At 41.1% G+C, this 25,111-nt stretch overlaps 1 non-coding gene and 1 pseudogene across 1 annotated transcript; both read right to left on the bottom strand.

Moving 5' to 3' along the window:
* LOC141419477 (small ribosomal subunit protein eS25-like) overlaps window positions 1–25,111 on the bottom strand; it is a 45,278-nt pseudogene that overhangs the window by 14,619 nt on the left and 5,548 nt on the right.
* On the bottom strand, window positions 10,408–10,538 carry LOC141420155 (small nucleolar RNA SNORA51). The gene has a single exon (XR_012444841.1). It is a non-coding gene; the product is annotated as a small nucleolar RNA SNORA51 (small nucleolar RNA).

Below are 25,111 nucleotides of genomic sequence, written 5' to 3' on the forward strand. Positions count from 1 at the left end.
GCAAACTTGTGTTCTCCTCTCTGCCCCTTTCTGTGGTCAGCCTAGGAGGGCAAGGAGGCCTGTGCATCCTTTCTGTGATTGTCTGCTGTACAGACCCATCAGTCCCCTTAAAAGAGTACAGAAGTACAGCCCTGGGATAAAGGACTTGGAAACCTGATTCAGGCCACAGGCCACAAACCTATTCTCTAAATCAGTCTTGTCAACAATACATCTCAATATTCTGGCTCTGTGACTTCCGTGTCTATTCCTTACTTAGTTCAGAATTCAGGGGAAAGAGCTGGGTTGTTTCTATGACATTCAGAGGGACCTCTACAGTAAGTAGTAGAGAAACCTTGAGAAATGGATCCAATAACTAGCATTCGAAGGAGACACTTTTCATTGTGGGAGCTGTGGGTTGTATGCATAGATGTTATGGCTGACTTTTAAAAGAAATAAGGGCAGGCATCTTGGAAAGCACTGGCTATGCACATCTTTGATTTTGAGAGTTTGCAGTAGTTTATATGATGATTGACATCCACAGGCACATAACTGATTTTTTTTTTTTTTTGCAGTACTAGGATTTGAGCTCATGGCCTCACACTTGCTAAGCAGGCACTTGAGCCACTCAGCCACTCAGCCAGCCCTTTTTTGTGTTGGGAATTTTTTTCTTTTTCTGTGGTACTGGAGTTTGAACTTAAGTTCTTAAGTACTTAAGGTGGCCTACACCTTAAGCCACTCCACCAGCCCTTTTTTTTGGCAATGGGTTTTTTCAAGATAGGGTCTCACAAACTATTTGCCGGGGGCTGGCTTCAAACCATGATCCTCCTCATCTCTGCCTCCTGAGTAGCTAGGAATACAGGCACGAGCCACCAGTACCTGGCTGTGTTAGGTATTTTTTGAGATAGGGTTTTGAGAACTATTTGCCTGGGCTGGCTTGGAGCTGCTATCCTCTTGATCTCTGCCTCCTGAGTAACTACGATTACAGGCATGAGCCACTGGTGCCCGACTTTAGCTGTCTTTTTTGATACAGGGTCTCATTCTCTTGGCTAGGCTGGCCTCAAAGTTCAGGACTCAAGTGATACTCCAGCCATAGCCCCTTGACTAGCTGGGACTACAGGTATGCACCACTGTACCCAGCTAAGAACTGTTTTCAATAGACAGCATTCTTGGAAAGCACAGGCTTGTCAAGGTTTTTGACCTTACACTGTGCACTGTGGCTAGTATCTAAAAGCAGCCAGGGCCATATGAACCCTAATCAGGAAAGACTGCATGCTTTTGAGACTGAGGCAGGGATTACATTATCAAGAAAATAATATTGTATTAGTGACTATGGTTTACCTCAAAATAGAGCTGCCTAGGCATGGTAACTTATGCTAGGTACTCAGTGAGGTACAGATCAGAAGAATCAATGCTTGAGGCCAGCTAGGGCAAAAAGTTATTGAGACCACCATCTCAACAAGCCAGGTATGGTGGTGCGTACCTGTGATCCCAGCTACTCAGGAGATTATAAGTAGGAGGGTTGCAGTCGCAGGCCAGCCTCAGGCCAAAATATTTGAGACCCTATCTGAAAAATTACCTAAAGCAAAATGGACTGGTGGCATGGCTCAAGTGGTAGAATTTAGCAAGTGCAAGGCCCTGAGTTCAAACTGGAGTACCACCAAGAAAAAGAAAAAAAAAGAAGAAATGCAGGCCTCTTCCTCTTTACCATCAGAGGACTGAATAATATTTTGTTTCTCTCCCTCTATTTCTCAGCCAGCATTATAGGCTGGGACTTTAAACTGCAAAAGTAGCCAGATTCCATGTGAATCACAAAGTACTAAAGAGCAAGATTATATCTTCTACATTTTAGTAGGTAGTATTCTGCCAGTGCTGTTGCTCTATCTTGTTCTGAATTGTAGCCTTTTTTTTCAGTGCTAGGCTTGGAATCTAGCCTTGTTCTCTACCACTGAGCTATAACCCCACCCAGCCCATTCATGAAGAAAGCACACACACACACATAAACTGTTATGAAGCTGTCTTTTTGAATCTTTGTGGTACATCCACAGGTTCCTAGACTCACTACCCTACCACCAAGTCTGCATAGTCTTAGGTTGGCTCTAGATTTATTAGTTGCAGAAGCCATGACAGTGACTTCTGAGTATTAAAGACTGTTTGGAAGGCAGGTGATTTTTATCAGGTACAGATGGTGAAATGAGAACACTTATTACACAAAGGATATATCATCTTTTTGGATGGAGGTGGAGAAGCAAGTCATAAAACCATTAAAAGTACAAAGGCTAAGCAAAAAAAGAACCTTTAAAAAAACTACCTTCTCAGGGTAGGCATGATGGTACATGTCTGTAGTCCCAGCTATTCAGAAGGTGGAGGTAGGAGAATCATGGTCAAAGGTCAGCATCATCAAAACTGCAAGACCCTATCTGAACAACAAACCCAAAACAAAAGGACTGGGGCATGGTTTAAGTGGTAGAATGCTTGTTTAGCAAGTGTGAGGCCCTAAATTCAATCCCCACTACCACAGGAAAAAAATGTATGAATAGATGAATTAAAACAGGCAAAGTGAACTGGCAGAGTGGCTCAAGTGGTAGACCACCTGCCTACCAAGTGTGAGGCCCTGAGTTCAAACCCCAGTACTGAAAAAAAAAAACCTGGCAAAGTGTTGATGATTATTGGAACCAACTAACTGATTCATTATGCTACTCATGTGTTTCGTTATGATATCCTCCCTAACTTTGTGTGTGTTTCAAGTTTCCCATAATAAAATGTCACAACAAATTAAAAAATAAGCTTCGGTCTTACTGTTAAAAAAGAACAGTGGCAGAATGAAAGGAAAAATACAGGAAGATAAACTGTTTAAGTTGTCCAACAAGAGGGGGTTTTGTAATTTAAAATGTGATCTTGGAGAATAAGCTCTACAGAGATAAAAGGGAAAAGAAGATACACCCAAGGTCTAAAGGTTCTTAAAACTATAACTAGAAAACAAGGAGCTATTTTAATTATTACTTGCTCATAGGAGACTGTTAGAGTCCCAAAGGGACCAAGAAAAGGTGGGGAGAGAAGGACAAAAGCACTTGAATGAGTCTTGGTCAGAGTCCAGATCTGCAATGCTTTTGAGCAGTTGCTTCCTAAAGGTGTACTTTGAGTCCACATTTAGAATGATTGGGAAAAAAAACACATGGCAGGCCACATTCCCCCTAAGATGCTCACAGTCAAGTTCTTAGAACCTTGGAATATGACATATGACAAAAGGGATTTTGCAGATGTTTTGAAGGGTATGGACTTTAAGATAGGGGGATGATTATCCAGGATAAGGGTCCTTAAAAGCAGAGAACCTACCCTGCTGACAAAAAGAGAGATGTGGCACAAAAAGTCAGAGAAATTCCAAGTGTAAAAGGTACAGGCCACATGCAAAGGTGGAAGAGAGGCCTGTAGGAGTCAAGGGTGGACCCCAGCTGACGGCCAGTAAGGTAACAGGGTCTCAGTTCTATTAGCATAAAAAGCTGGATTTGAACAACAACCCAAATGAGATCGAAAGTGGCTTCTTTCCAGAGCCTCTGAATAACAGGTGATACCTTGATTATGGTCTTGGGAAATTCAGAGCAGAGAAAACAGTTAAGCCAAACCAGTCTGTTGACATACAGAACAGTGAAAAAACGAATTTGTATTCTTAAGCTTCTAAATTTGTGGTAATTTGTTACAACAGCAGTAGGAAATTACTACACACCACCATATTGAGTGGGTACATAAAATGTGGACAGATTTATGAAAAGAAGACTAAGAAGATAATTATGAAATATATCATGCATGAGTTTCAAGGTAGCACAATTACGGGTGGGGAAGAAAATATGGCATTTTCTTATAAATACATGCTCAGGACATCTATGGGGTTAGGACTTCAAGAAAAGGAAACAGGAGCCATAAGTCCTATTACAGGGAATCAGGCAAGCTAATAATAGAGTTATACCTGGGATAGATATTGAATTTAGCAGAAGTGAAAGTAGATAAGAATTGTTGAACACTGGATGATTTTGCCAGATATGGAATTACTTGATTGCCTAACTTTCACTATGATTAACCTCACAAACAAGATATAGAGGAGTTTGTCAGATAAACAAATGACTGGGTCTGAAAGCAAAATTAAAGAAAAAAGGAAGGATGGGTCTAGGGGGCTCACGGCCCTAGGTTCAATCCCCAGCATGAGAGAGATGAGAGAGAGAGAGAGAGAGAGAGAGAGAGAGAGAGAGAGAACTAAGAGAATTAGAGGGGAGAGAAGAGGAGAGGCAAAGAAATGAAAAAGAAAGGAACACTGGCAGTTACCCTTTAATATCTTAGGATTTTTTTGACTTTATGATGGTGCAAAAGCAATAGGCACTCAGTAGAAACCATGTTTTGAATTTTGGATTTTTTTTTGTGGTGCTGGGAATTGAAACTGGGGACTTGCACATGGTAGGGAAGCAGTACTGTACCACTGAGCTACACCCCATCCCTGAATTTTGAATTTTGATCTGGACTAGTGATGGGCTGCTCCCAGTCAGCTACACAGTCACATGAGTAAACAACTGATGCCCCACAGCACATTGTGTTGTTAGCATTTTGGAATATTGTGTTTTGTGTTTTCTCATCCCATTATGTCTAGAAAAGGCCCACTTTTTTTCTCCTGATTTTGGTGAAAGAAGAGGAAGGCAATTACTCTTGAGAAGAAACTCAAGATAATTGGCCAGCACAAGGGTGACAAGCCAGGAATGGCTATGTCGTGCGAGTTAGGACTTCTGCAATTGATGATTGCTACCATCTTAAAGGATAAGGCATGAATTCTTCTATGAATGTGATGCAGTGAACTCATCATTATTAGTTAAATTCACCATCATCATATCTTTTTTTTTTTTCCATTTTTCTTTTATTAGTCATATGTGCATACAAGGCTTGGTTCATTTCTCCCCCCTGCCCCCACCCCCTCCCTTACCACCCACTCCACCCCCTCCCGCTCCCCCCCTCAATACCCAGCAGAAACTATTTTGCCCTTATCTCTAATTTTGTTGTAGAGAGAGTATAAGCAATAATAGGAAGGAACAAGGGGTTTTGCTGGTTGAGATAAGGATAGCTATACAGGGCATTGACTCACATTGATTTCCTGTGCACGGGTGTTACCTTCTAGGTTAATTCTTTTTGATCTAACCTTTTCTCTAGTTCCTGGTCCCCTTCTCCTATTGGCCTCAGTTGCTTTAAGGTACCTGCTTTAGTTTCTCTGCATTAAGGGCAACGAATGCTAGCTAGTTTTTTAGGTGTCTTACCTATCCTCACCCCTCCCTTGTGTGCTCTCGCTTTTATCATGTGCTCATAGTCCAATCCCCTTGTTGTGTTTGCCCTTGATCTAATGTCCACATATGAGGGAGAACATACGATTTTTGGTCTTTTGAGCCAGGCTAACCTCACTCAGAATGATGTTCTCCAATTCCATCCATTTACCAGCGAATGATAACATTTCGTTCTTCTTCATGGCTGCATAAAATTCCATTGTGTATAGATACCACATTTTCTTAATCCATTCGTCAGTGCTGGGGCATCTTGGCTGTTTCCATAACTTGGCTATTGTGAATAGTGCCGCAATAAACATGGATGTGCAGGTGCCTCTGGAGTAACAGTCTTTTGGGTATATCCCCAAGAGTGGTATTGCTGGATCAAATGGTAGATCGATGTCCAGCTTTTTAAGTAGCCTCCAAATTTTTTTCCAGAGTGGTTGTACTAGTCTACATTCCCACCAACAGTGTAAGAGGGTTCCTTTTTCCCCGCATCCTCGCCAACACCTGTTGTTGGTGGTGTTGCTGAACCATCATCATATCTTTGACATGGAAAAATTTCTTGTCATGTGGATAGGAGACCAGATACAGATGAGCATATCACTTAGCCTGACATCAACAGTTTAGATAAAAGCAAGTCTTTTCAATATGCTTAAAGAGCATACTTATAATCCAATGCATATGCAAATATTTATAGCAAGTCACAAGTGGTTCCAACACTTCAAAAGTCATTTTTTTTTCATTTTTCTTTTATTATTCATATGTGCATACAAGGCTTGGTTCATTTCTCCCCAAAAGTCATTTTAATTTTCATAAAGCGAAGGTCAGTGGCAAGGCAACAAGTGCCAATACTAAAGGTACTGAAGCTTTTAAGGAACAGCTGCATAGAATAATTGTGGAGGAGAAATAGTTGCCAGAACAATATTAATGTCAATAAAATGACCTCGTTCTGGAAGCTTACGCTAGAGTGTTCATACATTCATCAAGAGTCCAAGACAATGCCAGGATTCAAGACATTCAAAGACAGTGCAGCACTGCTTCAGGGGAGAAATGTCTCAGGACTCAAATTAAAGTCTTTCCTAATCTACTACTCAGAGCTCTAGAGCATTCGGGAATGTGAGCAAGCAAATGCTCCCATTTATTATCACCATAACACAAGAGCCTGGATGACATCAGCATTCTGCAGACAAAACAGCATCCCACTCAAGATTCTTCTGATCTTATACAATGCTCCAGGGCAACCACAGCACATCAGTTACATATATCCTGTATAAAGGTGGTGCATTTGCCACTAAACACATCCACACTCATTCAACCAGTGGGCCAAGGTGCGATAGCTGTGTTCATAGCACACTATTTAATGTTTGCACAGGCTGTTGAAATGATTGAATCTGGCTGAATGCTCTGAGAGTTTTGGAAAGGAGTTTAACATTTAAATGCTATCTGGAACATTGCTGCAGTATGAGAAGAAGTTACATTGCAAATGCGCGAACAGAATTTGGAAGAAAATCTTAAAGATATAGATGAATACATCAAAGGCTTTAATAAAGATTCTGCTGTTGATGAAGTAGTAAACAAAAAGATTACTAGTATTTGGGAAACAGAATTGAATATTGATAAAGAGGATATTCATGAACTTTTTGGCATTGAGGCTAAAGACTTTTCAAATAAGAAGCTGATCAATCTAGAGGAAGAAAGAAGTAAAAAAAGCTGAAACCAAGAAAGAAGTTATACTTGAAAGAAAGTTCAAGCAAAGAAAATGGTGGAGGTGTTTGCTACTATCCACAGTGGCCTAAGACATTACAAGCAGGGCAGTGTTAGGTCCCAGTTGTGTGACTGGTGAGAGTATGAAAGATTTCATAAGCAGAGACAAAGTTTTACTTACTTTTCAAAAGAGGAAAGGACCAGATACCATACACAGTATTGGTACCTTGGTGTAATTTTTTTTTAAGGTGGGGTTTGTAGGAACATGGGTGAGGGAGTGGGATGGGTGGTCCTTGGTCCCTTTGATAGATGGTGGATATCCTGATTAGAACAGTATGTTGACCAGGGTGTGGTTTGGCTCGAAGACATGTCTTCAAAGTCTCTGGGTACTGTGGTTTTTCAGAATAGAACAGAGAAGTTACTAGGTGGGTCTGGTCTGAATAAGGTAAACAAGATTAGGCAGAAGCCTAAACAAAATGCAGTACAGATACAAAAGGGAGTTTCTTAGGCCCATTTGTTAGCTTTATATGGAGGCCAACTACAAAGAGTTCACAAAAGTTGACTGTCAGATATAGGATATTCTTTTTTTTTCCCCTGGTACTGAGGTTTGAACTCAGGACCTATATCTTGAGCCACTCCACCAGCCCTTTTTTGTGATGGGTTGTTTTGAGATAGGGTCTTGCAAACTTTTTTCCCAGGTTGGCTTTGAACCAGAATCCTTCTGATCACTGCCTCCTGAGCAGTTAGGATTACAGGCATGAGCCACCGGTACCTGGCTAGATATAGGATTGTCTTGCTTGCTATAAAGAAATATATAATGAAAAGAAGAAACAAACTGTACAGTCAAAACTTGGTGTCTTCCTGAAGAACACTATGCCTGTTTCCATCATGTGCTGATGACCCTGTGCCCTTCTATCAGCTATTCTCAAGCCTCATAGGAAGAGAGAAAAATTATGACCATGTCACTGTAGCACTGCTACAGGGCTTCAAATATTCTTCAGGCCTATTCTGCTTTCAGCTACGTGTGTTAATGGTGAATAAATGCAACCATGCAGTTTTTCACTTAATATATAATATTCAATAAATTACATGAGATATTCAACTCTTTATTATAAAATAGGCTTTTGTTAGATGATTTTGCCCATCTTTAGGCTAACATAAGTGTTCTGAGCACATTTGAGGCAGGCCAGACTAAACTATGATATTTGGGAGGTAAGGTGTGTTAACTTGGTACAGCTAGATAAATATCATCACATGGCCACCATTCAGTTTCAACAACTGTCAACATTTTGCCACATTTTTTCCATCTATCTCTGTAGGAAAAACAACTCATTTTTTCTCTACTCCCATACCACCATCAATAGACTTCTGTGACCTTAAAAGGTGTGGGGTTTTCTTCCCACTAGCAAGCAAGCAACTGTGTAGTAGAGGATACTAGCTGGATGTCCTAATTCAATTCTGACACTGTCTACTTGGAAATAGAGTCAGATCCCACATGTTGTAGGCTTCATCCTCAAGATTACTTCCTCCTTTTACAGGCTGGTTGCAAGCCCCACGTTATTTTACCTATGCTTCTGACAAGCTAGTTGTAAATCAGGGTTCCCACAATTTGCTTGAGTTGGTCACAGAACTCAGGGAAACACTTAGGTTACTGGTTTATTATAAAGGATTATTACAGCCAGGTGCTGGTGGCTCACGCCTATAATCCTAGCTACTCAGGAGGTAGAAATCAGGAGGATCACGGTTCAAAGTCAGCCCTGGCAAATAGTTTGTGAGATCCTATCTCAAAAAAAAATCACAAAAAGGGCTGGTGGAGTGACTCAAGGTATATGCCCTGAGTTCAAACCCCAGTACCACAAAATAAATAAATAAATAGATGCATAAATAAATAAAGGATATTACAAAAGATACAGATGAGGAGATGCACAGGGCGAAGTATGAGAGAAGGAACGGGGAGCTTTCATGCCCCCTTTCAATGGGCCACCCTCTGAGAAATTGCATGTGTTCAGCTGTCTGTAAGTTCTCAGAACACTATCCTTTTGGTATTTTATGGGGGCTTCATTACTTAGGCATCATTGGTTAAATCGTTGGCCATTAGTGATAAACTTAAGTTCAGACACTTCCTCCTCCCCAAGGTTGAGGGATGGAACTGAAACCTGCCTTAGGTTTCCAGTGACCAATAGCCTATCCTGAAGCCATGTATGGGCTTCCAGCCATTAGTCAACTCATTAGCTTACAAAAGACACTATCACTTCAAAGATTCCAAGAATTTTAGGAGTTGTCTGCCAGGAAATGGGGAGGGAGACCGAATTCTCACCATTACACTATCTAGTTTCTTGAACCAACTAGAAGTGAAACAACATTCTTATGTAACTAAAAAAATCACACTTAAAACATGAACAATAATATTCTAAGATTAACATTTTAATATCATCTGTTAATATTGAAACTGGAGTTTTAGGCCCCAGGTTCAAACTCCAGGCAGGGGGAGGGGTTCCACATGTTTGGTTCAGTGCATGCCCTATGCCTAATAAAGAAATGGTGAAAGTCAGAGAAAGGAGGTTTATTACCTGTGGCAGCAGCCTTGGGAAGAGGCGAAGTAAGCACTTCAGCCCATCCTCAGGCATCTTCAGGGTACAGACATGAGCTTTATTTATTTATTTATTTTTGCCGTACTGGGGCTTGAACTTAGTGGCTTGAGCCACTCCACCAGCCCTTTTTTGTGATGGATTTTTTTGAGATAGCATCTCACAAACTATTTGCCTGGGGTGGCTTCGAACTGTGATCCTCCCGATCTCTGCTTTCTGAGTAGTTAGGATTACAGGTGTGAGCTCAGACATGAGCTTTCGGGTTAATTAGACAATAGAACTGGGGCAGGGGGAGAGAGGTATGATAATAATCATACATCCTGTTTAAAGTATGGCCTGGTTGGTCATTGTGGAGGAATTCACGATAAGTTATTGCTGTCATCACTTGAGGGGAGCAATTTTGGTCAGGATAAAGTCATTGTTGCCTGGCAGGTGGTCTGTCCTGAGTTTTTGCTGTTCCTTTCCTTTGGGGCAGTTTTCTGTATCCCTACTTGTAAACATGTTACCAATAAGTTGTCCTTCCTGGATTCCAAGGTGAATAGATAAGACAAAGACAGAAAATGGAGACAGGGATGCCAATTTTTTTTCTGCTTTTAGTTAATTCATGGGCCCAAGTAAGGAGTCAGTGCTCTTCAGCAAAAGCAGCATTTAAGTATCTGCTACAATATTATTGAGACCATATTCATATTTCCTTAATTATTCTCCAAATGTCTTTTTATAGATTTTTTTTTTTTGTGAGATTGAAGTTTGAACTCAAGTCTTCACACTTGCAAAGCGGGCACTCTACCTCTTGAGCCACACCTCCCAGTCCTTTTTTGCCTTGGTTTTTTTTTTCTCCTACCCCATGACTCGTCATTTACAATACAGACCAGGCACGAGGCCTGGGCAGAGGTGTTTGTGAGGTAGGTTTACTTTACCTCCTCTTCTATATAGTCAGTATAAGAACATAGCCTGTGGTATGTACTTGGAGGCCTAGAAGTTATTCTTTAGGCTCGGCCCTGGTTATTTTGGAGATGGGGGTCTCATGAATTATTTGCCAGGCTGGCCTCGAACGGCAATTCTCCCAATTTCAGCCTCCCAAGTAGCTAGGATTACAGGCTTGAGCCACAGGTGCTTGGCTTCTTTTTACAGATTTTTTTTTTAAAAAAAACAATTAAGTTACAGCTCAAGCATTGCATTTGCTTATGTTTCTTCAGATTGTTTGAATTGAAAGCAGTTGCCTCATCTTTTTATAAAATGTTTTTAAAGTTTAAAAATGCACAGATGCACTTGAAAACATACAAAGAAGATCTCCAAGGGTCAGAGAGAGAACATAGAAAGGAGAGAGAGAGAGAGAGAGATGCGTGGAGACAATGAGGGAGTGAAAACTGGCACTGACTGTAGGGGTTGGAGTTTCAGTTCTTCCTTTGAGGAGCCAAGGCCCTACCCATGCCAGGACATCAGCCTAGACTTTTAATGTTCACACATGAACATTAAAACAAAACCAATATGACATTTCTTATCATTAGGCAGAAAAATATTAAAAATCTTCCAGAAGTGTTAAGGAGAATGTGGGGAAATAAGCATACTCCCACACTGCTGGTGGAAATATCAACTGGTTCAACCACTTTGGAGAGCAATTTGTCAAAATGTTGTGAAAAAACAAAATGTGATGATGTCATATGATGTAACACTACACAGAAATGGTGCTAGATGCACAGACAGCAACATGGATAGGTCTCAAAAGAGAGCATAATGTTGAAAAGGATGATATAGTTATGAAAATGGATGTGCACAAAGTCACCATACTATGTTTGTAAAGTATAAAATGGATGAGACTATACTCTGAGCCATAGTGGATGCTTGAAACAAGTATGGCAATGAAGGTGATGGTTAAATGGAAAATTTTAATGATGGAGGGGGTAAAATTCAACTATGATATATTTGATATATTGTAAGAACTTTTGTAAATGCCACAATGTACCCCCAGCACAACAATAAAAAAAGGAAAAAAATTAGCTATATCACTAAGATTTTATTTTGATGGTCCTAGGTTTTGAACTCAGGGCTTCATACTTACTAGGCAAGTGCTCAACCACTTGAGCCACTCCACCAGCCCTTTTTTGTGATTTTTTTTTTCAGATAGGGTCTCAAGAACTATTTGCCTGGGCTGGCTTCGACGAACTGTGAACCTTCTGATCTCTGCCTTTTGAGTAGCAAGGATTACAGGCATGAGCCACCAGCACCTGAGTGCAAGATTTTTAATTGTAGGAAGCAAGTATGACAAAATATCTAAAATTCCAGGTGATAGGTATATGGGTTTTTGTAATAATACTTTTTGTGCTTTTCTATGACTTTCACATTTCTCACAATTAAAAAAAAAAAGGAAACTCAGTTGAGTTTGCTTCAAATGAAAAAAGAGCCATAAGGATAGACAGAAAGAACTGTTTCTGCTGTTAAAATTATACTTAAGACATGGAGAATTCAAAGGCATTTTGCAAGGGCAGCAAGCTCAAGGCAGAGACATTTTCCCTCACCAGAACCCAATGGCACAAACTTCTGCATGTCAGTTTAGGAATTGACTCAGGGCAATTTGTCAAGTAAAATGCACTGGAAGCAGAGAGGGAACCATCACTAAGACACAGCTTTATACAACCAAGAAATTCCAGAGTGAGAGGGATTGGCAGCAGCCACTGAGACACAAGATTACATGCAAAGATGTGTTGATCCAAAAACACATGAAGAAATGCTCACCATCCCTGGCCATAAAGGAAATGCAAATCAAAACCACACTAAGATTCCACCTCACCCCTGTTAGAATAGCTATCATCAAAAACACCACTAACAACAAATGTTGGCAAGGATGGGAGGAAAAAGGAACCCTCGTACACTGCTGGTGGGAATGCAAGCAAGTGCAACCACTCTGGAAAAAAATTTGGAGGCTTCTTAAAAATCTAACCATAGATCTGCCATATGATCCAGCAATCCCACTCCTAGGGATATACCCAAAGGAAAGCGATTCAGGTTACTCCAGAGGCACCTGCACACCCATGTTTATTGTAGTGCCATTCACAATAGCCAAGCTATGGAAACAGCCAAGATGCCCCACCACTGATGAATGGATTAAGAAAATGTGGTATTTATACACAATGGAATTTTACTCAGCCATGAAGAAGAATGGAATCTTGTCATTCGCAAGTAAATGGATGGAACTGGAGAACATCATCTTAAGCAAAATTAGCCAGGCTCAGAAGGCCAAAAATCACATGTTCTTCCTCATATGCAGACTTCAGACCCAAAACAAATGCAGTAATATTATTGGACATGGGTCACACGCTAAGGGGAGAACACATACCTGAGGAATAGGGAAAGGTAGGAAACTCAAAACTTGAAAGTGTTTGATGTGTCCACTGTAGAGGAGTTAATATAGTAACCTTAAAACGACAGAGGTCACTATGGGAAGGTGACCGGGAAGTAGTGAAAAGGTCAGGTAGAGATGAACCAATTCGGGTTGTGATACACATGTGCATGGAAGCAATGCTAGGAATCTCTCTGTATAGCTATCCTTATCTCAACTAGCAAAAACGCTATGTCTTTCTTATTATTGCTTATGTCTTCTCTTCAACAAAATTGGAGAAGAGGGCAGAACAGGTCTGTCTGGAAGCGAGGGGGTGGGTAGGAAAGGGAGGGGAAGGGGGAGGGGGCAGGGGGCACAGGGGAGAAACGGCCCAAACAATGTAAGCACATATGAATAAATAAAAAAAAAAGAAAATTTGAAAAAAAAAGATGTGTTGATCCAAGATCAAGACAAGATCATGTGTAGGGAATGCAAATGTAGAAGGCAAAACAATAATCCCCCAAGATGGCCAGGTCCTACTTCCTGGAGCCTATGATTTATTATCTTCACATCCAAAGAGAATCTGCGCAGATGTGATTAAGATTATGATTAAGATTAAGATTACACGCCTGTAATCCTAGCTACTCACGAGGCAGAGATCAGGAGGATTACAATTCAAAGCCAGTCGAAAACACCCTTCACAAAAAAGGGCTGGTAGAGTGGCTCAAGGTGTAGGCCCTGAGTTCAAGCCCCAGTACGCAAAAAAAAAACCCCAAAAAAAACCAGACCTATCTTGAAAATATCCAACAAGGGCTGGCAGAATGGTTCAAGTGGTAGAGCACCTTCCTAGCAAGGGTGAAGCTCTGAGTTGAAACCCCAGTACCACCAAAAAAAAAGATTAAGGTCTTTGAGATGGGGAAGATTAACCTGCACGAGCACAACCTAACCACACAAATCTTTGCTACTGGAAGTGAAGTAGGCTAAAATTAGGGAAAGTTCGGGACTCATAGAAAAATATGAGTTTAACCATAAATATTAGGTTAACCATGTTTTGACTCAGGAAACGCCCTCACCTGGCCAGGAACCGTCCATGCCCCTCCTCACCCATTGATTATTGGGTGAGAATCATCTGGTCCTCCCTTCCCATAAATTAGCGAAAGTTTTAAAAGTACCTGAGAAAGAGAAGCTTGCTCTGTCTGCCAGCAGTCGCCACCTGCGCCCACCATGCTCCCCTTTGTATTCCCCTTTCCTGACATTTAATAAACTCCTTTTACACCCACGTGTCCTGCCATGGGTTCTTCCCGGTGAGATATAAAGAATTTGGAAGTCTTCTGATCACAGACTGCACCAGCACTGTTAACACAAGGTGGTGAAAGAAGAGAGGGTCACATGTGAAACCACCTGGAGGATTCAATGTATGGTTGCTGACTTTGAAGATGGAGGAGGGAACACAAGACAAGGAATGTAGGTGGTCTCCATTTACTATAGCCAGGAAGAAAATGGGACCTTGGTTCAACAATGGCAAGAAACTGAGTTCTGGTAAGAACCCAAATGAGCACAAGGCAGATTTTTCCTAGTTCCTCCAGAAAGGAAAAAGCTCACCTTGATTATAAACAGCCCAGTGAGACCGGTATCAGACTTCTAACCTCAAGCTCTAAGTCACTAACTGTGCTTTAAGTCACTAACTGTGCTTTAAGTCACTAAGTTTGTGGTAGTTTGTTATGGCAGCACAAACTACCACAGCAAGGCTCTGAACCATGCTTGCAGCCATGCCTACTCCAAAAGGATGTGGCTGTGCACAAGTGACTGTGGAGACTGTGTCACCAAACCAAACCAAACTCACAACAATGCTGGGGTGCCAGGAACACAGACTTCAAAATGAAGATTTAAGAGGTTTTAAATAAGGGACTGGGAGTGTAGTTCAGTGGCACAGCACTTGCCCAGAATGTGGGATGTCCTGGGTTCCATCCTTATCACCATGAACGAAGAGTGGTTTGAATAAGAAAGCCTAGAAGACAATCTGAGACTAGGGTATCACCCCAGAGAACCTCTAACTTTCCTAGAAGAGAGGAAGCAGAAAATATGAGTATAGCTCTCCCCATACCAATTGACTGCCACAAGTAGTCTCTTGATAAATGCCAGCACAGCAGTTTAAGCTTAGAGGTTGTGTACCCTTACTTAGACAACTAGCACAATCTAACTTGTCTCCTGTTGAAGCTTGCTATGGTTTGGATATAGTTTGAGTGTTTCCCACAAAGGTTCATACGTTGGGAGCTTGGCCTCTGGTGTGGTGATGTTGGGAGGTGATGGGCCTTTAAGATGTGGGGCTTAGCGCAAGGTAATTAGGTCTTTGGGGGTGCCAGCCTTCAGGAGTGAATTAATTCTCATGAGAGTGAGTTGTTACGAAAGAATGTGACCCCTTCACACTCTCTCTGGCTTCCTGTCATGCCATGTGATCACTCCCTCTCTCATGTGCTCCCACAAATCATGCTATCCCGTATGTGACCCTCACCAGAGGCCAAACAGATGGGGCTGCCAGCTCTTATTCTCTCATACTTCAAAACTGAGCTAAATTCTCTTTTCTTTACAAATTATACATTTCAGATATTTTATTATAGTAACAAAAAACTGACCAAGACCAAAATGAAAGCAAAGTGATTTCCTCTTTCTCTCACATTTGCTGTTTACCTTTCTTTCCCCCAAGCATCTGCAGGATAAGCTTTGCTTTCTAACAGCAGTTAGAAAGTCTGGACCATATTATAATGCTATTTTCTAGTAATATGTTTTTGCTTGGAATAACTGCTTCAGAGACTGATGTTTGTTTGTGACTTCTAAGAATTTTTTAAATAACCTTTTGTTAACATAAATAGTACATACGCATCTAAGAAAATTAGAAAATATATACAAACAAATATAATAAATAAACAACTAAAATTTCCACCAGAAGTTCTTACAGAGATCACCACTGTAAGACCTTAGTGTATAACCCATTGAATCTCTCTCTCTCTCCCCCCTTCCCCCCACCGTGTGTGTGTGTGTGTACATGCATGCCAAACAGAAAACATACTACACTACTTATCTTCAGTCTGCTTTTTTTTACTTACCAACCTTCATTTTGCTATTTCAGTACATTTTCAACTCATCTAACACCCAGCTCCTACTTCTTTCTTTCTCTTTCTCTCTCTCTCTCTCTCTTCCTTCCTTCCTTCCTTCCTTTCTTTTTCTTCCTTCCTTCCTTTCATTCATTCTTTTGGTACTGGGGTTTGTGTCAGTCCTTCTTTAAGTTTCTTTTAATCTAGCAAAGACACTACTTTTAATGATTCTGATTTGCCAAAGATACTAGGCTAATTGTTCTAAAGAATATCCCACTTACTAGATTTGTCTGGTTGCTTGTCTTATTTTCTTCTAAGTTTTATACATGTGGCATTGATGCTGGGAAAATGCACCAAATTAACTTCTGAACTCGTAGAAAGAGGGCATAGAAGAACCTTACTGTTGGATTAATTCTGTCTTGGAGGTCCTGCAGGAACATCATCAATTCCAGTGGACAACAGACCAGGTTGTAGTTGCGGAAAGAATCTTCACTCTCTTGACATCTCAGAGTAAAACCCTTCTAACTAAGACTAAGAAGATAGATAAATTTGAGAGGAAATAATTTTGGACTTATGTTTCTCCTAAAAATTTCACAAGTGGAGAGATTTCATATTGCTTAAATTTTGGCCATATTTATTACTAAGAGTATTTTATACTATAATTTGGTCTGAACATGCAACTTCTGGTTAGCTCCATTAGGCAATTTGGCTGGGCATAATTTAAGATGGGCAATACAGTGGGGATAGAGTTTTAGCCTGAGATACTGCAGGGAAGTTGGAGTTATTTAATTAATGTCCTATTATGATCCACTTCAGACCTTTGGTAGGCAAGACAGAATTGCCTGGCATTGTTTCTAAGAGGAACAGTAGTTGGTATTGGAAGAATGATTTCATTAAGATAGAACCTGGACTGCCCTGTTGAACACTAGTCTCATACTCCTGATTCAAGTAGCTACAGTCCTGAAGGACCATGAGTTTGGTTCTTAAACTCAATAGGTTTTTTTTTTAAGTTTGTGGAGTATTAGAGGAATTATACTTTCCTTTGTTATGGGCTGAATTGTATCCATCCAAATTTTGTATGTTGAAACCCTCACCCCAGTACTTCGGAATGTGACTGTACTTGGAAATAGGGCCTTCAAAGAGGCTCTAGCCAGATTTCATTTGCAGCAAGATCAACTTTGAAAGCCTTCCAGCCAGCACACACTGAAACAGCAAGCTCAATACCAGGCAGTTATTGCATCATCTCAAAAGGAACACTCATAATCAATTAAATTCATTACATTTGAATATTCAGCTCCTGCCAAAGCACAATTTAAATCCTTGTTTCAAAATAATCTGTTCACAGAGATCAAGTCTACTATATAAAGAACATCATGAATCTATTTATTTCAAAAAGCATTACAAGTCTTTCACCAGGGCAAAAGCTCTTTGAAAGGGACTTTCCACATTGCTCAGAACATATGTGCTCACTGGTACTAAATTAGATACTGTGGGACAATGGTGGGTAGCCCTATAGTCTCTAACTTTAGTATTCATAACAGACTGGACATCTATAAAGAATCCCAACTTCAATGACATAGAAACTGTCACTGGTAATATAGCCCTTTGGGACTTCTCAGAAGTAACACAAATTCTTAAAGGAGGTGTAGCTATGTATCAGTCTAGATCTTCGATTGCAAGCAACAGAATTGGATTCTGGGTGAAAAGGATACTGGGTAGCTTCCAGAATCAGTAGATGGGCTGAAGAAGCTGGTTTGTAGCCAGGAACAACACTCAAATCATGCTGCAGAACTGGTCTGGTGAGGAGTCCACTGCAGCACCTCAGAGCTTAGCACTAGGGGAGGGAGGGAGAGGGAGAGAGAGAGACAGAGAGAGACAGGAGAGAGACAGAGGGAGAGAGGCACAGGGACCTCAATTTTCTAACTGGACTAGGTATGCTCCAGTCCCTAGCTTTGATGGAGTGAATTTGGCACTCTTGTCTGCAGCGGGAGTTGGGCTCTGTCACCTTCCAAGAATCATAAGATGGGGAAGTCCCCAACCAGAGGAAGTGGGTTCAAAGGCAAACCCAAAATGAATAGCAAATGACCTTGCACAGGTTGACAGTTAGGGGCTGTTTGGTGTCACATGGCACCAAATTAGTCATTGCTACCTCATTTTGGGGCAGAGCAGAGGAAGGCAGAATGAGTTGAACCTGAGCTGAGGAAAGCCATCAAAGAAAGAAAAAAGAGCTCATTTTCCCCCTAGGGCCTTAATATTTTGCCACAAGATTGGAAAAAACTAGAAATACCTAAAGAGTGGGGAGGCTGTACTGGGAACTTCATGGTCCTATACAATGCAAAGAAAGCAACTGGTATTATTCTGAGTACAACCTCTTTGTCTAGAGAGCCTGGTGGAATGACTTGGGTGGTCTGTGGGCAAGTGAGTAGCAGTGGTGGGTAGGGGAAGTGAATTTTAGACTGCTTTGTACTTTTCTCAAGTTACTGCCTTTGATCCCTGGATGGGCAACACCTGGACATAACTGGGACAAAGCCAGCACCATGGTGTATCTTATTTTGTTGCAAAGATAAGAATTCTAGGTTCTAGATTCTAGATTCCTAGTTCTTGGAAGCTTGCTCTGAAATTCTCAGTGTTTAAATTCTTCCACACATTTACATTTTTTTTCTGATGCTGGGGATAGAATCCAGGGTCTCATACATGCTGGGTAAGTTCTCTTCCACTGAGCTACATGCCCAGGCCTCCCAGATTTATATGTGCTGACAATAATACTTGGATCAGGTAAGGTACAGAAGCTCTGGTCTGAGTCTTACCATTCCTGGGTAGACCCATACCCAGAGGGGTTTACTGATTTTTAGAAAATATATTTTGAATGTTCAAGTCTGGTCAGAAATGGCAAGGAAAGCTTGACATCGGTGACCCACACCTGTTGTAGCTACTTGAGAGGCTGAGATCAGGGGGATCACATTTTGCCACCAGCCTGAGCAAATAGATCATAACACCCTATCTCCAAAATAACCAGAGCAAAATGGACTGGAGGTGTGGCTCAAGCAGTAGAGTGCTTGCTTTGCAAGCACAAAGACCTGAGTTCAAACTCTAGGTCCACATCCACCCCCACCCCCGGAAAAAAGAAAAGAAAAGAAATGGCAATGGAATAACATAAGGCATTCTGTGCCACCAGGATGAATTAATGCTGTAGGTTTTATCACTGATGCTTGGTATTTGAATATTACATTTGGTGGCTCAGTGATCTCTGATTTGGAACAGGTGACAGAGGCAAGACTACAGGAACTTCTTCACTCAGTATTCTGCTATCCTGACTCATAAGCTAGACACTACTGCTGCTTATCATAAGAAGAGGACAAAGCAAAGGTAACAGTGACTGAGTGCTGCCATGAAACTTCGGGCTGCTCTGTGAGCCATCACTAGACAGCTACTTCCTTGCACATGGTGAGGAAACTCAGGTCCTTTACTGTGTACAAGTATAGTCAGAAAGTGGGGAAAGTCCAGATTAAGTGAGCTACCAAATAACTTTCTCATAAAGGATTTGGTTAACAAAACTATCCCTGCATTCTTCAAGGTATACAGGGGAATAGTCTCACCCCTGCCCCTTGCAAATAGAAGTCAAGAGCAAATCCCTTGAGGGATGCAGCTTTGTTCAAATTGAGGAAAACAGTACCTAAACTATCAAAGAGTAAGGAAGTTGGGAAAAGAATTTGAGTGAGGAGATAGAGACTGTCATGTGTTAAGGTGTCTACCCACTTACAGTGAGGGTGGGAGGATGTCCTGTGAAGCATCCTTTGAATCAAACAATCCATATGTGGGGAATCTGGAGGTAGGTGTGTAAAGCAGATAATGCTGGCTGTCTGCTCAAGTCCATTTGTCCCCTTTCCTTGCTGTCTCAGTCCTGTTGTGGTCATGTGCTTAGGGAAATGGCCCTACCTTAGCCCTGTGTTGGGGTGATGGCGGAATTTTGAGTAGCCAGTGGGAATTGCTAATGGACTCATCCTCCTTGCTAGTGATTAGTTTAGGCATGAGCATGTGACTCAGTTCTGGGACCTGAGAGGAAGTCTCTGGGGGGACTTTTGGGAACAGCCTTTCTCAGTAATAAAAAGAGATGTATAGGAGCAAACTCCCCTCTTCTTAACAGGATGTTGTTGTGTCTGCATGTAATGCTGGCACTGCTATAGCCATCTTGTAACCAGGAAGCCAGATCTGCTATCAGCAGAGGAAGGCAGAAAAAAAAAAAAGGATGAAAGCCCCTGTGCTTTTGATGATGTCATTTTTGATACTGATTCAATCAATCCTGAAACCATCACACATGAATTTTTGTTCCAGTTCTATAAAGTGACCCATCTCTTTTTCTCTGAGAGAGTTGTGTGAAGGGGAGTGTGTGTGTGTGTGTGTGTGTGTGTGTGTGCCTGTAGGTACCTAGTGTGGTAGTAGGTTATGAGAGCTCAAATTGTGACACACTCGTATTATTGCAAGAAGTCCTTGAAGGCAGGCTGAGAGTCTGTAAAAATTAAAACATGGACTGGGGGCATAGCTCAAGTTGTATAGTGCTTGCATCACATGTGCCAGGCCCTGGGTTCAATCCCCAGTATCTGAAAAAAAATCACCTTATTTGTGCTTTGAGACTTTGCCATCTAAGCATCTATCATTGTGTAAGAGAACAGTTGTTCTGTCGATACCCCAGGACATCATCTTCTCACTACTCTCCAGTCACATGAATGGAAACAATATCCTTCTTGTCTGTGCTTCAAGGCTTGTAATACAATCATCCAGACAATGTGTGAAGACCTTAAGCCATAGCACTTGAAGAATCACTTTCAGGTTTTCAGGTAACTCTAAATATCTACTGATATCAGAGACAAGCTCCTATACCTACACTTTGAGACAAAGACTGGGACACATTAATATATCACTAGCTAGGGACAGAGGGGCATAGACATTGTTATGGTGGTTTGGATTCTGATGGATCACAAGCCACACTTTCAGAAATACTAAGTCTGCTAACAAGAAATGGGTCACCAAAGTGGTACAATCCCAAGAAGGGTAATTCTTCCCAATAACCATCGTCTATGAGGTCATAGCCATAGAAATTCATAGCCAGAGAAATTCTCCCAAGACAGAGAAATTCTCCCAAGCAGATAGATTGATTGGTCGATCATGGCACTCACTCTACCAGAAGGTAAGGTCAGGACTTTGGACTGGTGGTGACTGCCGTGTGCTGTCTCCTTTTCCCTTTTCCAAACAGTAGGTTTTGCTTTTTTTTTTGGTTGTTTTTGTGGTGCTGGGAATTGAACCCAGGGCCTTGTGCATGCTAGGCAAGTACTCTTCCACTGAGCTCCCAAAATAGTAGTTTCAATTTCAGTTATTAAGTTTTCCTTCAAATGTTGTGTACTGGGTATAAGAGAGGTTGATTAAATGTAGCATTTAAATGTAGCTTGCCTAATCAGTAGGACTGCATCCATTAAGAATTTTCTGTTTTCTAGGCAGACAACCATGTTTCCTAGCAACATTTGTTGAAGAGGCTGTCTTTTCTCCATCATATGTTTTGGGTGTAGCTGTGTGGATTCATATCCGGGTCCTCTATTCTGTTCCACTGGTCTTCATATCTGTTTTTGTGCCAGTACCATGCTGTTTTTATTGCTATGGCTCTGTAGTATAGTTTGAAGTCGGGTATTGTGATACCTCCAGCATTGCTCTTTTTGCTGAGTATTGCCTTGGCTATTCATGGTCTTTTGTGTTTCCAAATGAACTTTAGGGTAGATTTTTCAATCTCTGTGATAAGTGTCATTGGGATTTTGATGGGAATTGCATTAAACATTTAGATTGCTTTTGGTATTATAGCCATTTTTACTATGTTGATTCTGCCAATCCATGAGCATGGGAGATCTTTCCACTGTCTGTAGTCTTCCTCAATCTCTTTCTTCAGTGGTTTGTACTTCTACTTGTAGAGGTCATTTACAAAACACATGAAAAAATGCTCACCATCCCTGGCCATAAAGGAAACGCAATTCAAAACCACACTAAGATTCCATCTCACTCCTGTTAGAATAGCTATCATCAAGAACACCACCAACAACAAATGTTGGCGAAGATGCGGGAAAAAGGAACCCTCATATACTGCTGGTGGGAATGTAAGCTAGTACAACCACTTTGAAAAACAATAAGGAGGCGTCTCAAAACACTAAACATAGATCTGCCATATGACCCAGCAATACCACTCCTAGGGATGTACCTAAAGGAATGCAACTCAGGTTATTCCAGAGGCACCTGCACACCCATGTTTATTGCAGCACTATTCACAATAGCCAAGCTATGAAAACAGCAAGACACCCCACTACCGACGAATGGATTAAGAAAATGTGGTGTTTATACACAATGGAATTTTATTCAGCCACAAAGAAGAATGAAATTTTGTCATTTGCAAGAAAATAGATGGATCATCTTAAGCAAAGTTAGCCAGGCTCAGAAGGCCAAAAATCACATGTTCTCCCTCATATGCAGATTATGAACCTAAAACAAATGCAGTAATATTATTGGACATGGGTCACACACTAAGGGGAGAATGCACATGGGAGGAGTAGGGAAAGAGAAGGAAACCTAAAACTTGAATGTGGTTGATGTGCCCACTGTAGAGGAGCGAATATAGTGATCTTAAACTGGGTGAGGCCAGTTTAAGGGGACCAGGGAAGGGAACCAGGAAGTAGTGAAGAGGTCTGGTAGAGATGAACCAATGTGGGTTGCAATACACAGTGCGTGGAAGCAATGCTAGGAATCTCTCTGCACAGCTGTCTTTATCTCAAACTAGCAAAACGCTATGTCTTTCTTATTATCTCTTATGTTTTCTCTTCAACAAAATTGGAGAACAAGAGGGCTGTTCTCCTGTAAGTTGTGCCTGTAAGCGGGGTGGGGGGAGCAGGAGGAGGGGTGAGGTGGCCCAAACAATGTATACACACAAGTAAGTAAATGTAAAAACGATAAACTAAAAGAAAGAAAAAAAAGAATTTTCTGTTAAAAGTGATAGAAAACCAGCCTAAACTTGTCTAAACAAACAAAAGTTTGTTTTTTTGCTTTTGGTTATTTTTTGGATCAGTTCTCTTGTTTTTGCCTGGGACTGGCCTTAGATGGCAGTCCTCCTACCTAGGTAGGCCTCCTGCATAGCTGGAATTACAGATGTGCACCTGGCATTTGTTTAGATGGGGGTCTTGCAAACTTTTGCCTGGTTGGTCTTGAACAGCAGTCCTTCCAATTTGATAGTTTTCTTGGGATGCACAATAATCTGGACATATTTCTAGTGTACGATTTGGTAAGTTTTTTTGCTTTTGTTTTTGTTTTTTGGTGGTACTGGGGTTTGAGTTCAGGGCCTCACACTTGCTAGGCAGGTGCTCTACCACTTGAGTCACTCTACCAGTCAATTTGGTAAGTTTTTCTTTGTGTATGTGTGGGGGGGATGGGTACTGGGGTTTGAACTCAAGGCGTACACTTTGAGCCACTCCACCAGCACTATATTTTTTGTGTTGATTTTTTTTTTTGAGATCGGGTCTCACAAACTATTTGCCTGGGTTGGCTTCGGACCACAATCTTCCTGATCTCTGCCTCCTGAATAGCTAGGATTACAGGGTTGAGCCACTGGCACCCAGCCAATTTGGTAAGTTTTGAAGTATGTGTGTGTGTGTATACACACACATCACAATCAATATGATGAATATCATCATCCAAAATTTCCTTGTACTACCTTGTAATTCGTTACCACTTTTGCCACTCTGCCCCCACCCACAGGCAGCCTCTATTACAGATTAGCTTTCACTTTCTATTCTTTAATGGAGTCCTGCGGAGTGTAGTCTTTCTTTGTCTGGGCCTGTCCACTCTGCAAACTTTATTTTGAGATTCATCTGTGCTGTTGTATCAGTAGTTCGTTGATTTTGATTACTGAGTAGAATTCATTGCATAGGTGTATCTCAATTTATTTATCCATTCACCTATTGGTGGACCTTTGGGTTGTTTTCAATTTGAGGCTATTAAAAACAAAGTGGCTATAAACATTCTAGTATGAGTCTTTGTGTGGAAATAGATTTTCATGTCTCTTGGGTAAATTACTAGGAGTAGAATGGTTGAATCATACACAGGTGTTTATTTAACTTTTTCCCTCACCGATCATAGCTGTTTATATTAGGTTGTAGAAAAAATTGATTTTTTTATCTCTAATATAGATTTTTCTAACATTCTGGGCTTGTCACAGTAGTTCATGCCTGTAATCCTAGCTACTTGGGAGACAGAGATCGGGAGGCTTATGGTTCGAGGCCAGCCTGGGGAAAGAGTTCTCGAGACCCGCCCCCATCTCAACCAATAAAAAGCTAGGTGTGCTGCCATACTCCTGCCATCTGACTAACTTGGAAAGCTTAAACAGGAGGATGCAGTCCAGGCCAGCTGAGCATAAATTTAAGACCTTATTTCAGAAATAACTAAATCTAAAAGGGCTGAGGACATAACTCAAGTGGTAGAGAACCTGCCTCACAAGTACAAGGCCCTGAGTTCAAAACCCTGGTACCAAAAAAAAATAGATTTTTCTAACATTCTGAGTGCATATGTTTACTTTTTTTGTGGTAGTGGGATTTGAACTCATGACTTCACACTTGCTAAGCAGCCACTCTACCACTTGAGTCACACATTCAGCTCCTGAATGCATACATTTAACTTTTTTTTTTGCAGTGCTCAGATCAAACCCAGGGTCACATATATCACTTAACTTTCTAAAAAACTTTCTAAACTCTTCCAAAGTAGCTGTACCATTTTGCATTCTACCAGCAATGTATGAGAGTTCTGGATCCTCCACATCCTCTAGCAATTGGTTTGGCTAGTATTTTTAATTTTAGCCATTCTAATAAGAGGTAATATTATATCATTGTAATTTTTTTTTTTTGTCTGTTCTGGGGTTTGAACTCAGGATCTCACATTTGCTAGGCAGGTACTCTACTGCTTAAGCCACTCCACCAGCCCCGTTTTGTGTTAGGTATTTTCAACTTAGGGTTTTGTGAACTATTTACTTGGGCTGACTTCAAACAATGATCCTCCTGATCTCTGCCTCCACGGTAGCTAGGATTACAAACGTCAGCCACCAGCACAGGGCTCTTTAAT

Source organism: Castor canadensis, chromosome X (genome assembly GCF_047511655.1).
Source record: "Castor canadensis chromosome X, mCasCan1.hap1v2, whole genome shotgun sequence".
In the NCBI taxonomy this organism is placed as follows: domain Eukaryota; kingdom Metazoa; phylum Chordata; class Mammalia; order Rodentia; family Castoridae; genus Castor; species Castor canadensis.